The sequence below is a fragment of the Sminthopsis crassicaudata genome, chromosome 3, assembly GCF_048593235.1.
Source record: "Sminthopsis crassicaudata isolate SCR6 chromosome 3, ASM4859323v1, whole genome shotgun sequence".
Lineage (NCBI taxonomy): Eukaryota > Metazoa > Chordata > Mammalia > Dasyuromorphia > Dasyuridae > Sminthopsis > Sminthopsis crassicaudata.
The window spans coordinates 285281909-285297684 of NC_133619.1; the positions used below are offsets into that span (position 1 = coordinate 285281909).

The window sequence follows — 15776 nt, forward strand, 5'->3', positions numbered from 1 at the left end:
CAATATACTTAGTTCCATAGTCATGGAAAAAGGGCTAGTTTAAGAATGACATTCCAGAGGCTCTGAACATCACCTACTTTATATATTGCCTGTAGGGGGTATAGCTAATTGATTTGTTAGGATTGTTGCTGCCTGTTTTTTGCTAAGTTAACTGCTCTCTCCTCTTGATTTTGATGACAATTAGAGAGTTGTCAAAATATGTAACTGCAGGGAAGTTGATCTGACCACTCTCTCAGCCCAGAAATCCCAGAATTAGGTGGTTAAATTTAAGTGTTAAGATGCATCAAGCCTTGATGTGAACAACTCCTTAAGACTGAACTAAAGGGAGACATTTCATTGAATGAAAAGTAATTGGACATACTTTTATAGTACATCAAATAGCTAAACCCTAAGGACATTAGTTAAGATCAAGGAAATGTAAATAAACTCAGGGGTACTTTGGGGAAGAGACTCTTGTAGGGGGAGAAGGGAGAAGGGACTCTCCAGTGCTAACCCCATTTGCCATATAGCTTCCCCAGAGGAAAATATCCCATCTATCAATTCAAGTTTGTTAGTTGAAGAAAATTTATGGCACAAATGAGGTAAAGAAGATACATGGATGCAAAAAGATGGTCATTTGAGAGAGCAAACTTTTTTTTTTTTTATTAATAGTTTTTATTTACCAGATATATGCGTGGGTAATTTCACAACATTGACAATTGCCAAACCTTTTGTTCTAATTTTTTCCCTCCATTCCCCTTTTCCCCCCATGGCAGGTTGACCAATACATGTTAAATATGTTAAAGTATAAGTTAAATACAATATATGTATACATGTCCAAACAGTTATTTTGCTGTACAAAAAGAATCGGACTTTGAAATAGTGTACAATTAGCCTGTGAGGGAAATCCAAAATGCAGGAGGACAAAAATAGAGGGATTGGGAATTCTATGTAGTGGTTCATACTCATCTCCCAGAATTCTTTCGCTGGGTGTAGCTGGTTCAGGTCATTACTGCTCTATTGGAACCAATTTGGTTCATCTCATTGTTGGAGAGGGCCTTGTCCATCAGAACTGATCATCATATAATATTGTTGTTGAAGTGTATAATGATCTCCTGGTCCTGCTCAGCTCACTCAGCATCAATTGATGTAAGTCTCTCCAGGCCTTTCTGAAATCATCCTGCTGGTCATTTCTCACAGAACAATAATATTCCATAACATTCATATACCACAATTTATTCAGCCATTCTCCAATTGATGGACATCCATTCCATTTCCAGTTTCTGGCCACTACAAAAAGGGCGGCCATAAACATTCTTGCACATAGAGGTCCCTTTCCCTTCTTTAAGATCTCTTTGGGATACAAACCCAGTAGTAGCACTGCTGGGTCAAAGGGTATGCACAGTTGGATTAACTTTTTGAGCATAGTTCCAAACTGAGAGCAAACTTTTTTGAAGAACAGAATTTACTTTCCTCACAATTTGGTTAAGTAGGTGGTGCAAATTATCACACTAATTTTATATCACACTAAAGTTCCTTGAAAATGTAGAAACTGGGATTCAGTGTGTGAATTCCCTACCATTACTTAACTATACTTGGTGGAGTAAAAAGATGTATTAATTTAGTGTACTTTCCATTCATCTATAATCTAAGTAGAAGAGCTTAGACTTCATGGTGTAGGGAATCAGGCGCCATTTTTGCTTTTTCAACTGGACTGGCAGAATCCTTTGGAGGAATGAGAGATCACAGGGAAGGAAGCCAGTTAGGAAATTTATATAATAATCCAGGAATAGCCAGATTCTGAATTAAGGAGATAGCCTATGGAATTAATGATAAGGGACTAAGAATGTTCCAATGGATGATTAAGTAAGTGATCAGAACTTGAGGAAACCGGATGAGCAAGTAGAAGAGGAGCAGAGGAATCAAAAAAGCCAATTCTTTTGCGGGAAGTTGGAAGTGACCTCCAGGTTTTCCTTCCAAAAATTCCGCAACCACAAGATGAGGGCTGGGCCAATACACTGACAGAAGCAAGAGCTGACCACACAGTTTTTTCCAAGGAAAGGTCTACAGAATTTGCTGACTACTGGGGAATTGGGCAGTCAAGTGTCTCAGGGAAGCCATGCTGAAGAACTTTTAATTCTGCAATGACTCTAGAAACTATTAAAGTTCTTTCCCTCCCATTTCATCTCTCTTCTTGCGCAGGAAAAAGTTAAAAACCGAAGACAGAGGATTTGATCACACTCTAAACCAGGATGCAGAAGAGTTGTTCTGAGCATGTGCAAAACTTCGAGCATGCGTAATATCTATCCTTTCTATAACTTATTTCCGATGCTGAAAACGCGTTTGCCGTTAGGCCAATCCGATCTGATTTCGCCTTCAGAGCTCTTCCCAGCATCTTCTTCCTGTATATCCCCCTTCCTCCAACAACTCTCGCGAGATCGCCCTTCCCGGCCCCCGCCGGCGCCATCTTTGTAGCTGGCGATTGGTTGTGCCGGGCGGCAGTCCTGGAAGCCCGTCGCTTCGTTTGCCAACCCCTCGTAAAGGCCGGATCCAGGAAATACAAGGAGGGGGAGGGTGGGAGGCAGGAAAGGGGGCGGCGGCGCCCGTGGCGGCTGCTGCTGCTCCTCTATCCGCGCGGGCGCTCGCTCGCCACTGTTCCCCGGGATTCCCGGGGTGGGGGGTCTCTGTGCGTGCGCGCGCCCCGTGGGGGTGGTGGTGGGAGATAGGCGGGGGGGGAGGCGGAACCCAAGGGGGAGGAGGAACTGCACTTGTCTGGATCCCTATCCTGGCTGAGAGGCTACTTTGGTCCAGTCCGCGGGGCCCGGCACCGGTGGGGCCGGCAGGAAGGAGCCCAGGGCGCCCGCGCTACGGGAGAGAGGGACTCGGAGAAGGAGCAGCAGCGACCGCTCTGGGTGAGAGACCTCGCGAGGCCGCCCCTTTTCACTTGTTGGGGCCCGGAAGGGGGCTGCGGGAGCCCGAGGGGAGTGTCGGCTCCGTGACCCAGGGGCCGGGTCGGGGTCTCACCGTGGCGGCCGCAGGAGCTTGCCAGCCCGGTGGCATCCTCTGCTCGGCCGGCAGGATTCGGGCTTGGGACTGGGAGTTGGGAAGACTGGGTGCAGGTGTAGTGGGAGGGAGACTGGAAAGTCGGGGTGGGGTGGGGTGGAGTGGAGTGTTGTGTTTGGCGGTTTCGCTCACGTACCCCTCTCTAAGAACAAGCTTTCGCAAGGGCCTTGCTTCTACGGTTCCAAGATTGACTGCTTTGCTTGCATTTTGTTGATGTTCTTTACACTTTCATTCAGTGTATTAAGGGGAGTTAAGAAGGTGTCATAATAGTAGCTGTGGTAGTAGTAGTAACTACCATAGTAGTAACGTTTGCCTTGGGATTTGTCTCCGTAGTTGCCTCTGGCTTGGACTAATGGGTTGGGGGAGAGGGATGGTTGTTTCAGCTTTTCTTCTTAAATCTCTCCTTCCTACTATCTGGAGAAGGAGCATTGCTGAGGAAGGGCTTGATTATCCTTAGTAAAGAATAGATTCGCTTCCCTTGCAGCTTTTGATCATGCATATTTATCTAGCGTGGTATTTTGGAGATCGAGGAATGTAATTGGAATAGTAATAGTGCTTGTCTCTCTGAAGTTGCAACTTGCACGAGGAGATAGTCTTCTTTAAGGATCTTTCCATTTCACTACCAACTCTTTCATTCATCCTAAGCTTTATTGAGGAAGGGTCTAATTGTCTTCTTTTAGGGACCTGGATAGGTCTGATACTGATATGCATTATACATTCATTCATTGTGTATATTAGGGAGAACTTGGAGGGTATGGTGGTACTAACTGTAAATAAAAAGTATTTTACGAAAGGAAACTTAATAGGTTAGGGAAATAAAGAGCAGAAGTGAATATTTGCTAATTGCATTAATGTTTAGTTCATTTATCTAAAAAAAAAAAGATCACAGGATTATAGACAAGATTTCAAGAGATTTGATTCAGATTCTATTTTGAATTTTATCATTTCATTAATATTTACACAAAGTACAGAATTACATATCATACCTAAAGTTTACATTATTTGAATATTTTGAAGCACTTAATGTATTCTTAAATTATTTAAAAAGAAGTCAGATATTCTTTAAAAATTTCACTTTTATATGGATAAGTCTCTCAATTAAGCATGTTCCTCAGTGGTATTATTGTCTATTTTAATCTATTTTAATAAGTTATGATACTTAGTCCTGACACATATAGTTTTTGGAATTAGTAGGAAAAGCTAATAATTTGCTAGAACAGGCTATTTACATGCACTTATTTTTTTCTTAGCATTTGCAAGAAGGCAAAATGAATTTCTTGCTTTAGAAGTCAGTTATTTATAGCAAAAATGGAAAATTTTAGAAATGAATAAAAAAAGGTATAAAGATTGCAGAAGGAATGTACTATTGACATGGAGGAATCAGAATTTGTGAAGTGAAACCTGTTGTGAAATTTTATCTTTGTAAATCTGTTATGTTGTCTTGTACTCATCGAAATTTGTTAAGCAGGTCTTTCTGTTTTGGCTAATCAAGTAAATATGTAGTGCTATTGATTTTTTTTTTTTTCCCTCTTAACAGGATCTACATATTTTTCCTAAGTCATTAACTTCAAGGAAATATTCACATTTTAGTGTAGGTAATTTTAACCAAAAAAAGAAATTCATTCTGGTGTTGATAATATAATTATTAGGGGCAGCTAGGTAACACAGTGGCTCAATCAACAGCCCTGAATTCAGGAGGACCCGAGTTCAAATTTGATCTCAGACACTTAACACTTCCTATTGTGCGACCCTGGGCAAGTCACTTACCCCCAATTGCCTCAGTAATAAATAAATAAACAAATAAAAAAACGATAATATAATTATTAGAATCTGTACTCTGTCATTGTTAGGTCACTTCCTATCAGAGGCCTCACCCACAAATATTATCTCATCAAGTATACAGAATTATATTTTGCATAGTTCTATAGAAAATGAAATTTTATTGTGGTTAACAAAAAAGTAATTTTTTTCAAGTCTGCTACATAGCCAAGAAGACATAAGTTTTATAGAAAAAAAAAATTAATAGGTTTTTAATGACATTTTTGTTTTTTACATCATGATTTTCCCTTCTGTCTCTTCCCCTTCCAGAGAGCCATCCCATATATAATAAATAGTATTTTTAAAAGATCACAGCAAAAAAAAAAAAGAGAGAAAATTTAGCATAACCAATCAGTAACATTGAAAAATTCCTAAAATATGTGCTGTGTGCAACACTTGTGGACTTTAATGAAGTGCTGGTTTGTCACTGTCCTCTCACAAATCTTTTTTCATGTCTTGCTTAATCTTTATAATTTTGCTACATTCACTTTTGGTGTGTAGTAGTTTTTTTCAGTTACATTGTTGTAGTCGTATATAGTTTTCTTGACTTTGCTTACTTTGGTCTGTCTCAATTCATATGTATCTTAACATCCATCCCTGTATTCATCATATTCATTATTTCTTACATTACAGTTACATTTACAGATGACAGGTTTTTTTTTCTTCTTTTAAGTATTCTTCAGTTGATGACTGTGTACTTTGATTCTAATTCTTTACTTTCACAAAAAGTGCTGCTATAAAACATTTTGGTCTACTAGGGACTTTTTATTTTTAATCAATGGCTTCTTTGGGGAATAAACCTAGTAATGCAATCTCTGGGTCAAAGTTATGGATACATAAGTCACTTTTTTTGGATTAATTTCAGATTGCTTTCCAAAATGGTTATACCAATTCATAACTCCATCAACAATACATTAGTGTGCCTATCATTCCACAGTCCAGTCAATATTGGCTTTTGCCATTTTTTGACATCCTTGCTAATTTGTAGGGGGAGTGGAACCTTAAGTTTTGTTTCTGTTTTTTTGATTTGTGTTTCTCTTTTTATTACTGATTTGGAGCATTCTTTAATGTGGTTGTTAATACTTTGCAATTCTTTTCAGAATTGTTTCTTCATACCCTTTGACCACTTATCTGTTAGGGAATGGCTATTTGCCTTAAATTTTTATTTGTTAACTTCTTACATATCTTGGATATCAATCCCTTATCAGAGAAGTTTGATACACAGATTTTTTAGTAAAAGGATTTTTATAGAACTCATCTAAAGATTCTTTGTTGGTACATATCTGAAACCTAAAATCATTGAAAGATATTGGATTTTTTTTGCTTCTTATTTACCTATGCCTGTGATATGGTAAAGATCAAATGCCGTGCTTCATATTTTCTGCACAATAATTTAAATTGCATAACTGACAAAATGATTATATAAAAAAATAGCTTTTTTTTGAATTTTGTGAATTGCCACTTAAGATAATTTAATTATATCTGTTCTAGCCAGTAAAATATTTAATAGCTGGCAATGTGCTTCTCTTTTGGTTCCTCCTTGGACTTTATTGGAAAAGTTTCAAACTCACACCTTCAGTTTTAGAAGATATAGTAGCTGAATTTAACAGGACCTCCTTAGTAGTCAGTAAAGGGAAAGGTCCCTGGATTTTGAGCCAATTGTAGGCAAATTGACCAAACTACTTGCTATAGTTGGGCATTAATCAATTACTATCTTTTCACTGGTTTCTGCTTTTGCTTCTCTGGTATATGACTGCATCTCAGAATGTGTTTCATGTCTGGGTGGAATTTGTAGCAGGAAACAGAAAAAGGATGGCAAGTGATTGGTACCTGAACTTTATTCATTTGGATTCACCTATAGTCTTGTTACCTAACTGGGAAGTTCCAAAGGAATTGATAAAGGACCTAACAGGATCTAGGTTCTATAGATTAGGCAAACATTTGGACCTGTGCCCTGAGTCTCTTGGAAATACTGAGTATGCTATGGTTAGGAAGTAAGTATATATTGTTTATTCTTAAGGACAGTTTATATGTTCTAGGCTATATCTCATCTCAATTATGTAGTTGTTTTAAAAGCTGTAACTTTTTAAAATTAAGGTTAAATTTTTCCTATAAATTTTAATTAGTATGTTTTTATTATGCTTGACAGAGAAAATTTTTTTTAATTATGGTTTTTTATATACAAAACATATGCATGGGTAATTTTTCAACATTGACCCTTGCAAAAACTTCTGTTTCAATTTTTCCCCTCCTTCCCTCCACCCTTTCCCCTAGATGGCAGGTAGTCCCACACATGTTAAATATGTTAAAGTGTATGTTAAATACAATATATGTATACATATTTATACAGTTAGAGAAATTTCTAAATAAATTATTTGAAAAAGTCCATATTTGTTGGTTTACATGTAAGGATAATATAATTGAGTAAATATTTTAAATGTTTCTATCTTTTAAAATAATGGAAATGCTTATAAGACAAACTTTCTGAATTGATTTAGAGCATTTTCAATTGACTAGAAAACATGCTATGGAACCATCTTCTTATTTGTGTAATTTTTCTGTTTCAAAATTTAGGTGAAAATAAGAAAAATCATTAGAACACTGCAAATATTCAGATGATATGAGGTTATTCAGATGATATGATGTTAGTTTAAATTTTTTTTCCACAGACCACATAACCTTAAGTCCCTGGTATTACCAGAAAAATTTATTTTAAATACTAGATAAAACATAGGCCCCCAAAGTCAGGTTTTTGGATGTAAAACATGTCTGTCTCATTCTTCCTAGGCCTCACAGGGCAGAATTGGGAACAAATTCTAAAAAATGTCTAGAGGAATTTTAAGGTTCAACATTAAGGCGATAACCTCTAAGTTGCCTTGTATTTTTAAATCTATGAATCTGAGGAAAACAAAGTTATTTAAAAGCTCAATAATTCCTTTAGGAGGTAGTGAGATTTCATTTTCTGGAAGTCTTATCCAGATATGTTGTTAAGGGTATCTGGTTCAAATAGAATTGGCACTTAAAGTAACTTCCAACTATGAGATTTTGTGTGATATTAGAGTGATTTTGAATGTACTGTATTGGCAAAACCCTAATTTGCAAGTGCCTAACTGAAGATCTCTGATATGTATTACTCAGCAAGCTGATCACAGGAATTGCTTCTTCCATGCTACACATTCTCTTCTCTTGTAATAACAACCTCTTCTTTTCTTTTACTTATAACAAATCCTGCTGCTGTCTGGACATTTTCCTGACATTGTCTTACCCTTCCAGCACGTGATTGGGGGAAGAAGAAAGAAATGGAAAATAATTTTTCTTCAAGTTAGAGGTTGTTTTTCTCCCACTTTTTTCTACTCAGCTATCCTCCCCCAACTTAGGCTGCAAGGGATGGCAAACACTAAGCATACATCACATTGTTTCCTGTTCTCTATACACCATTTTCTACCTTGCTTTCTTTGCTGATTCTTTACTCCCATTTAAATTTTCAATCTCTCAGAACTTTGATATTCCTCAGACTAAAATCCATACTTTAACTTTTCACTTTTGATCTTAGAGATCCCTTATCTGAGTCTGCTACTACCATTCCCTACTAGTTATCCACTCTTTTGGAACTCTGCTATTACTGACTGTGAGCTATGGGATTCTCAATTTTCACTGTCTCAGGTGTGGGAAATGATATATATGTAGCTGCCAGACATTATGGTGAGATGAGGTATATTTCTGGTTAGAACTCTGAAATTTTTTCTTGTAAGGTTCTTGTGAGCAGACCTGCCCATTTCTTTTCTAATCTCTTGATTCCTCATAGTTGAAAATAATGTTTTGCATGTAATAGTGAGTACTTAATAAATGTTTCAATTGAATCATTTTAAGTACTGTGTAGATTAAAGAAATTTTGTGGAATAACTCAGGAAATCTTAATTATCTATGTGCAGTATTGTTTCTGTAGGAAAATGAGTGATGAGGTCCAAATAATTGGCTTTCCAAGGAACTTTTGCAAGATACTCTGTAAATTAGAGATTGGTTGTTATGTTAAACTCTAGATAATAATGGTAATCTGTAGAGGTGTTTTTAATCTGATATTTGGTTTGATATAGGCACTTAGTAGCTGGATAGTTAAGACAGTCTATAAAGAAAGAGTCTGAAATTAAGACATTTTTTGAAACATAAGTTACAAGATTTATTCTATCTCATTTTTAATGGTAAGGCAAATATTATTGTTATTAATTAGACTGAGATTTACCATAAATGAAATAATCTCATTTCTACTATTCCTTCCAAGTGTTTTCAACTAAGTTTAGAATTTATTTTATCATGTTTATTTTGTAATGTATATATTTTCTTGTTTTATCACATGTATATCTAATTTTGGAGTTTTTGCTAGCTTTTTTTTATAACCTATGATGGAAGCTACTTAAATTACTGCTAATGCTTATTACCATGGGTTCCTTCTTGTTTTCATCATAAAAGTCTTTGATAATATCCCCTACTCCTTTCCCCCAGTTTCTGATTATTAAATAACCCTTCTCTTTGCCAAAACTAGTCCTTCTGTTTTCCTCACATCTTTTCCTTTTTCGGTAAAATTCTGTCTCAATCATTTCTAGATTTCTAATTTTTAATCTTGCCTAGTGCCTTCATATAATACCTTCACATCTAGCCTATCTTTAAAACTTTACTAGACCCTACCATTCTCTCAAATTATTGTTCTATGCACCACTAACCTATTTCTTTCCTCCATTTTTCTAATTTGCTTCTCTTTCTTTTCTTCTTTTTCTTATTCTTTGCAATCTGGCTTCCAGTCTCATCACTCAGCCGAAACTGGTGACCAGTGATTTTTTAGTGACCAAATCTCTTGATTATTTTTTGATCTTACTGTTGACTATTTACTACACTCTCCCCCTACTCTCCTTGCTTCAAACCTCCCTCCGGTCCATCGTTTTCACAGTTGTTAAAATTAATTTTTTAGCTCAGGTCTCAACATGTCATAACATTTACTCAGTAAACTAGGGGATTGCTCCTTATTGTTTCTAGGATAAAACAGAAACAATGTCAATTGTGAAGCCCCCACTTCCCCATCCCAGCCCATTATTTTTCAGGCCTCAGGCATTTCTTCTCCTTCCTATACTTTGTGATCCAGTCCAACTATCTGTCTCTGTTTCTCACATATAGTTGCCCCATTTCTTTATTTTTGCACACCACATATGAAGTGCATACTATTCACTTCTGCCACCTAGAGGCAGTGATAACTAGTGAAGTATCACCTTCTGCATAAAGCCTTTTTCGATTCCATCAGCTACTACTCTTTGTTCTCTTTGTTATATTTGACCAACTTGCTTTTACACTGTTAATTCCCTTTGAATTTATTATATATGTACTGTTTCTGTCTCCTTCTTTAGAATGCAAGTTTCTTGAGACTAGAAATTATTTCTTTGTGTTTATATCTGATGCCTAGCAGGGGACCTAACACATAAGCACTTAATAAATGGTTAAGACTTGAGTAAAATAATTGAAAATCATTGGGGGGAAAAACATGTTATTAACTATGTATTGTTTTGTTCATTTCTCTATTGCCAAATGTGCCAATATTTGGATACTAATTTTTTTTTCTTTAATAATAAGAGTATCAAATTATGCTGGTTACAAACAAGTGTATCATTTAAAGCCTGAACGAACTCCAGAGGTGTAATTATAAAGAGGTAATTTAAAGATTATATTTAACATTCTTGGCTTCTTTTAAACTATATCTAATGTATTAAAATCCTCTTAATTGTCTAAATATGTTAGTATGCTTTATTTAGGACTTGTAAAATTAAATTTTTTAAATTCAAAAATTTGGAAAGCATATAAATTGTTGAATAAAAAGGCATGATATTCATAAGATATTATCAATAAATACCTTTAGGAGTCAGGTTTTGCATTCCATTCACTTTACAGAAAATACTTTATACCTAACTTATTCAGGAACCTTTGAAGCATAATAGTGTAATCATGACTGATCATCTAACCTCATGCCCATAGATGACAATAGAAGACTAAATTGAACTAAAATTGAGGTAACAATCCACTAAAAATGGAACTAAACATTGCAAGAACTATGACAGATTGTTTCCTTTCCCTGTTTGTTCCCCCATTCTATAGCAGCTAATGTGATGATAGTTATGTTCATATTCTGATGAGCCTCATGATTAGTATTTGAAAATAGTAATGGTGGTTCTCATTTTCAGGCATTAGAAAAGTGGTTTGATATGTAATCTGTGTGTAATTCATCAGTAGGGGCTTCAGAAATTCTCTAAGTGTTTAAGGTATACAAGGACCCAACCTATTCTATTTCAGCCTCAGGTTTTGATTCAGCCATGATCTCATTTGTGGGTATTTGTTCCTCATGCAGAATCCTATAATTGTGGTATGGTATCATTATGGTATCATTCCATAGATCTTTCACAAGGCTTCTACTCAGAAAGCTAAATGACTTTCTTCTTTAAATTACGTTAAAATGTTAAATCTTTTAATTTAACTTGTTATACAAACAATTGTGTGAACACTTTCTAGAATTTTAACTGGAACTTCCAATTACTTTGTCAATTTTATGGCTAATACAATTAATGCTAAATGCAATATTTAGATAAATTAATTAAAAAAATTTTTTTGTGTGTTCCTAATTGCTGATTAACAGTTAAAAGTTCAGAATAACTCAAATGTGAAAACCCAAGGTCCCGCAAGATGAAATAAGGTTGCAAAGTACTTTATATAGATGCTATCTTTTTTGAGCTTCAGAACAACTTTATGAGTTTAGGTACATCAAGAGTTGTTACACACATTTTACAGATGAGAAAAATGTGGCTCACATTGATTAAGTGACTTGTCCATGTCCATATAGTTAATTAGTAACTGAGCTAGCATTTAAACCCAAGTCCTCTGATGCCAAATCCAGTACTCTTTCTACTAAACCATACTGCAGTTTATATATAGAAATCCACAAAGTGATTTCTTCATAATAAGCCAGATAAGGAAAGTACAGTTTACAGATGTGGTGACTTTCTGGGGGTGACACAAGAAGTGTCAGGGTTGAGACTTGAACTTGTTATTCTAATGCCAAGTCTAGAAAAATTTAAAAGTGGTATCACAAATTCTCCCATAGTGAAAATATATGATTATCTGTAACTCCAGGCATATAGAGCTTGGAGCATGAGAGTTCCTACACCTCAGGAATGAAACATTAGACTAATACTTACTTCAAAGGGAAATAAAAGAAGATACGTAAGTAGCTGGGAAATAAGGTAAATAAATGTACTCCTTTAATCTCTTTATCTTTTCTTCTTCATTGATATCAAATCAAGATTCTTTAATGTTTTCTGACATTAGGTATTTTCTCCAATTAAATTCACTTTACTATTATATAAGAACCATATTTCAATGTTTTATGGACATTGTTGAAATGCATTGTGACACAGTGAATAGAAGTCTAGCCCTGGACTCTGAAAGTCCTGTATTCAAATCCTTCCCCAACACATGATTATTGAAAAATTATTTAATCTCTTAATTGTTCCATGAGACTGTAATAATGTGTTTGTGATGATTTGCCAGTTTGGTATATGAAGTTTTGCTACTAGGAGTATCCTACACCATAGAAAAAATCAAGTAAGAATTTCCAATCAAATACCTCCTTCCAGGGCATTATTGATATTTATCATATTAGTCTAAAAATCTTCAGTAAAAAAGCAAATAAATGGATTTAAAATGCTTATTTCCCACAGTGTGACAGGTAGTTGAATGGTTAGTTCATTGAACTGATAGATTATTATGTTCATCTGGGATAGAAATGATGGACAATGAGCTAGGCTCAAAATTAAAAATTTATAAAGGAAGCTGGATTTTATTTAGAAAATTTTGTAGTATTTTTAATAGACCCAGATTGTTCCCTGACAAGAACACACATCTTTTTGATATTAATATTCTTCTGGTAATGCTATTATGGTTGCAGACTTTGGAATAGAACAGTTTTTGAAAAAGCAAACTTGTAGTTGACCCAAAGAGTAGTGGAGAGGTACATGGTAGGTCTCAGTAAATTCTGGCATATTTCTAATAATTACCTGAGTATAAGAAGTAGCTTAAGACATATTACCATGAAAAATATGACTGGAGAGGAGGAAGACTAGTCATGTGGCAAAAATTGGTCAGTTTGATTGCTGAATGAGTTAATTAATGTCATATCATTTAACTGATCCTCCTATAATATGATTTTGATTACTGTGAACACCCATTGGTAATCATCCAGCTTGTTAGTGCTACTTTCAAAATTTGATGTGCAGGGTTGGTTTTTTCATTTACTTAATTTTTTTTCCAATTTCATGTAAAGATAATTTTCAGCATTTACTTTTGTAAGATTTTTGAGTTCCACATTTTTTTCTCCCTTCCCTACTTCTCTCAAGACAGCAAGCAATGTGATGTAGGTTCTATATGTACAGTTATTTTAAACATATTTCCGTATTAGTCATATTGTGAAAGAAAAATCAAAACAAAAAGGAAAAATTGAGAAGAAATAAGAAACAACAAAAAAAGTGAAAATAGTATGTTTTGATCTACATTGTCTCCATAGCTTTTTCTCTGTATACAGATATATTTTCCATCTCAAGTCTATTGGAATTGTCGTTGATCTCTGTATTACTGAGAACTAAGTCTTTCATAATTGATCATCGCACAATCTTGCTGTTACTGTGTACAGTGTTCTGATTCTGCTCACTTCACTTAGCATCAGGCGTTTCTGAAATCAGCCAGCTCTTCATTTCTTACAGAGCAATAATATTCAGTTACATTCACATGCCATAAATTTATTCAATCATTCCCCAGTTTGATGGGTATCTCCTCAATTTCCAATTCCTTGCCACCACAAAAAGAGTCACTACATTTTTGCATTTGTGTGTGCTTTTCCCTGTTATAGATCTGTTTGGTATATAGACTTAGTAGAAGTGTTGCAGGATCAAAGGAGATGCCCTTTGGGCATAAATGAATGGTTGGTTCAGTTCACAATTCCACAAAGATTGTATTAATGGAATTTTCTCATATCCCCTCCAACACTCATCAGTATCTTTTCCTGCCATCTTAGTCAATATGATAGTTGTGCATTTCTCTAATCAGTAATGACTTTTAGCATGTTTTCATGATTGCAGAAAGCTTTAATTTCTTCCTTTGGCCATTAATTAATTAATTGGGAAATTGCTTGTATTCTTAAAAATCTGATTCTTTTCTCTATATATTTTAGAAATGAGGCCTTTATCAGAAACTGGCTGTAAAAAATTGTTTCCCAACTTTCAGTTTCCCTTTTAATCTTGGTTGCATTGGTTTTGCTTGTGGAAAACAAAACAAAACAAAACTTTAATTTAATCAAAATTATCAATTTTGCATTTCCTACTATTCTCAATTTTTAAATTTTCTCTTTTCTTTAAATATTTGAGGTAGGTAAACCAACTCTTGCTCTCCTAGTTTGCTTATACTATTACCTTTTATGTCTAAATCATGGACCCATTTTGACCTTAGCTTTATAAAGTATGAGATGTTGATCTATGCCTAGTTATCTATGCCATACAATTTTCCAATTTTTCCAGCAATTTTTGTTAAATAAGGAGTATTTATTCCAGAAACTGGAGTCTATGAATTTATCAAATAGTAGATTATTATGGTCATTGACTATTGTATACCTAACCTATTCTACTGATTCATCACTCTATTTCTTATAATACCAAATGACTTTATAGTAAAATTTTAGATCTGGTACAAGTAGTCCACCTTCCTTTGCATTTTATTTTAATTAATTCTTTGAAATTCTTGATCTTTTGTTCTTTCGGATGAATTTTGTTATTTTTTTCTGAGCCTGCAAAATAACATTTTGGCCATTTGATAGGTTTAGCACTGAATAAATTCATTTTTGTGGAATTGTCATTTTTATTATATTAGCTTGGCCTACCCATGAGCATTGATATTTTCCCATTTGTTTAGATCTGATTTTATTTTTGTGAAAAATGTTTTGTAAATCATGTTCATATAGTTCTTGGGTTTTGTCTTGGTAGGTAGACTCCCAAATATTTGATATTGTCTAGTTATTTTAAAATATAATTTCTCTTTCTGTCTCTTGCTGTTGGACTTTTGGTAATATGTAGAAATGCTAATGATTTCTTCTGAAATTTTGCTAAAGCTTTGATTTGATTAATTTCTTTAGTTGATTCTAATATTCAACCAAATTTCTTCCATCTTATACTTAAGTTGATGAAAAAAAATTACGTGGAAATTTTTATATTTATCCCAATTAATTTCATCTTAATAGTTTTAGGTGACAATCATAAAAATTTTTTAAATATCCCATTTTATATTAAGTATCACATGGTAACTTTGTTTCTTCTATTTGATAAACAAGCTATTTATAATCCTCAAATTTTTGATAAAAAATATTGAATAGCTCAGGACTAGGTCCAGGAATAAATCATATTTTTGAATGTATTATATTTTTAATTTTTTATAAATCTTTTGTGTAGTATAATATAATTCTTGAATAGCAGTCAATTTCACAATGATTTTAAATTTGAAAATCTTTCAAAACAGGAATATTCTATAAATTCAGACATTAGTTCTGAACATTAATAAGAAACTTAGTAATTATATCACATTTGTGATCATGAGTTTTGAAATCATGTTGATCATTAGTTTACCAATACTTGAGTTATAGTTATATCTTTTTAATGGTATTCTAGCAGAAACTGATAGCATATTATATTTTCCATTTTAAAAAATGATTTAATTGATGGAGTGTTTTTCTTTGTGGCCATTGGTAGGTTGGACTTTTCCCTTTCAAGACTGTTCATATCTTTTGACCATTGATTAATTTGGAACATTTTTTATTTACTCCTGCCCCCCCCCCCCCCCCATCC

The 15776-nt window shown here is 34.5% G+C and overlaps 1 protein-coding gene across 3 annotated transcripts in view; it reads left to right on the forward strand.

The window, feature by feature from the left end:
• Nucleotides 1-2546: 2546 nt before the first annotated feature.
• TAB3 (TGF-beta activated kinase 1 (MAP3K7) binding protein 3) overlaps nucleotides 2547-15776 on the forward strand; it is an 80628-nt gene continuing 67398 nt past the window's right edge. The window contains exon 1 of one of the 3 annotated variants that reach the window (XM_074300857.1): nucleotides 2547-2891. The gene's annotated coding sequence lies outside the window, so the exon portion shown is untranslated. The remainder of the gene's footprint in view (nucleotides 2892-15776) is intronic. The other 2 variants (XR_012488034.1, XM_074300858.1) reach the window with 2 other exon arrangements.